Source organism: Pteropus vampyrus, unplaced genomic scaffold (assembly GCF_000151845.1).
Source record: "Pteropus vampyrus isolate Shadow unplaced genomic scaffold, Pvam_2.0 Scaffold339, whole genome shotgun sequence".
NCBI lineage: Eukaryota > Metazoa > Chordata > Mammalia > Chiroptera > Pteropodidae > Pteropus > Pteropus vampyrus.
In genome coordinates, this window is record NW_011889120.1 from 1,994,241 (window position 1) to 1,997,272 (window position 3,032).

Sequence of the window (3,032 nt, forward strand, 5' to 3'; positions counted from 1 at the left end):
ATTAGCGTTTTCCTTTGCAGACATTTTAGCTATGCAGATATATAATCTGTATAATAAGAAAACACTATGCATACTGCTTTATAACCTGTTGTTGTGTCATTTAGCAATGTATTTTGAACATCTTTTTACGTAAGTAAATATGTCAGTGGTGCTATGGGCGGGGGAGGGGATTACCCAGGAAACAGACCTTGAGATAAGAGAGTTAAGTGCAGGAAGTTTATTAGGGAGAGCTCTTAAGATCAACACCATTGGGAAAGGGAATAAAGTAGGATTAGGCAGAAGGGGAAGTTAGGCAACAGTGCAGTAGTCACAAGGGCTCCAGCTCTGGAGCTGGGAGGGCCCTGCAGAACTGTCCCAAATTGAAGAAAGAAGGCTGCATCCCGGGAAGGGGATGTGACATTGGGCAGCCAATTTCAATGAGTGCAATTCCTGGAGATAGCTGGCAAATGAAAACTGTCAGCCTGTAGCACTCCCAGTATTTGGGAATCCTGAAGGGGGAATCTGGGGAAGCGCATCACAGTACCCACCACGCTTAGGGACTTTCGGGCTCCAGATAACAGAAAATCCAACCAACTTTTGCTTAACAAATAGTTCATTTTTCTCACTTAATACAGTAGATGATTGCTGGCATCAACAGCATCTTTCTCATTTATTAAGAAAGCAAAAAACTTTCTCAAAGCCCCCAGTAGACTTCTCTTTACATTTCATCTACCAGAACTGGATCTCACGGCTGCTCCTAGGTACAAGGGAAGCTTGGAAAATGGGAACTGGACTGTCATGATTTCATGCCTGGGGCAGTGACCATTTTGGCCCTGAACAGGATCTGGCTTCTGTTACTATAAAAGGAAAGGGGAGAAAATTTTAGATATGCAACTTACAGAGCCTGCCACAAACAGACCTCTGTAAAATTGTTTGGAATAATTGGATATGGATATAACTTACTGAAACAGTCCCCATACTGCTGGACATTTTGTTTGTTTCCAACATTTGGCTAGTATCCATCATGCTGCAATCAGCATCCTTGCCTGCCATATCTTCAGTTATTTCCTCAAGATGAAATGCAAAGGATGTAATTTCTGGGCTGAGAGGATATACCTTTTTAAGGATTTCGATCCAGATTACCAAGAGGTACCTGAGAAAGATTCTACAAATTTATGTTTCCAGGAGCAGTTCATGAAGAGGCCTAGTCCCCCTAGATCCTTACTGACACTGGATATGAACATTCTTATTAATTTTCATCAAACTTATAGTCTAAAAAAAAAAAGCATCTTGTTTTAATTTGCATTTTGATTACTTCGTATTTATCATATTTATTCGTTTTTGTTTTTTTTTTTTGAATTGTGGTCCAAAAATAGGGTTTGTATGGTTTCGGCGTTTTAGAGATTACTGAGATAGATTTCTTGTTTTGCTATTGTGCTGTAAAGCTTAATAACGGCAGGTCTGCAATTAACCTGAGCTGTTTGGTTAAATTAAAGCTCCTGCCTGACACTGACTCCTGGTCAAAGCATGAAACAGTGATGTATAGTGTGTCTGTGTAACCACCAGTCCATAGAGTTTCAGGGGCGTTTGACCCAGTTTGTCAGCATTGTTTATTAATAACAATGAGATTGGAGGGGAGGGTTGCACCTGGTCTGGGTGCGATGCTCCTCAGCACCCGCCCCAGGGTCCTGCTGGGTCTGCAGCAGAGATAAGCCTAAGAGACCAGCAAAATATAAACAACCTCAGCAAAGACTTCATTTCTGTCTCCCTGGTTCCCTAGTATTCTGCGCACACCTCAGGGGTTCCCCATCCAGGAGACATCTGGCCTGGCCCTTACAGAAAGAGGACAATAGGAGCCTGCACCTGTCCTCTGCAGACCCCTGCTGTGAGTCACGTGCAGTGATGTATATTCTGACTTTCACAATTTTGCTGTAGTGTGTCCTTTCCCCGTAATAAACTGTACATTTGTAAGCTTTGTCGTTTTGGATCCCGTGAGTGTTCTTCAGCAATTGAACCCTGTTTAAGTGCCACTGTTCATGCAGCTATATATTCAATTTTTGTTAAGTGTTCTGTAGGCACTAGGAAAAAAAAGGTATATTGTCTAGTAGACATGCTTCTTCCCAGGAAGCAATTAAATAAAGCTCATTAATTGTATTATTAAGTGACTATCCTTATTTTGGTTTTATACATCTCAATGCCGTTTCATTCAGCTTTTTGTCTCAAATTCTACTAATTTAAGTACCTTGATCTTTGCTTCGCCTTCATCTATGTCTGTCTTGCATATTTTCCCCATTTTCTTACATTGATCTTCTTGTACCATTGTGCGATTCTTTTAAATATCATAGAATTGATTTTTTAAAATCCAGTCTGGGAAATTTTATTTTTAAACATAGGATTAGATTTCGTTTACATTTATCATTATAACTAATACATTTAGTTCATGTTCATTTTTTTAATGCCTCTTTGCCATTTCTTTTGTCTTATGATTTGTTTCTTATCAGTATTTTCCTTGGTTTTATCTTCTTCATCGCTTTGGAAGGCATATGTACACACCTTTTAGGACTGTAAATATAACCTTTAAGCATTCTGTGGGTCTGGGGAAGGACATAGAGAAGGTATTTTGATAGCAATAAAGCTTTCAGGTCATGGCCAAAGGACTCAGGAATCAACTTAAAGTTCCCACTACTCACAGTTGGCATAATTTGAGCATCAGTAAAGATAATTTCATGGATTAAACATGTCAAATAAGTTTGAATCTGTGAGTTCATATTACCAAAACAAAAAACAAAAAAAAAACCCTACCGTTTACCTTTAAAAAACAAACCTTATATTTCTGTAGGGGAGTTTGTGGTAGCAGCTATATTTAGAAAACTGCTAAATAAAATATTCACAAAGAACAACAATTTTAAAAGCATTCATTCTATGGCTTGTATTTCTTATATTATCAGAATTTCTGAACTGAAATGGTAATCATTTAGTTCCTTCTGATTCAGTCAAGGTGAGCTCACTTCTACTTTCCTTCTTCTCTTTGTTAATCTTAGATTTAGATACAG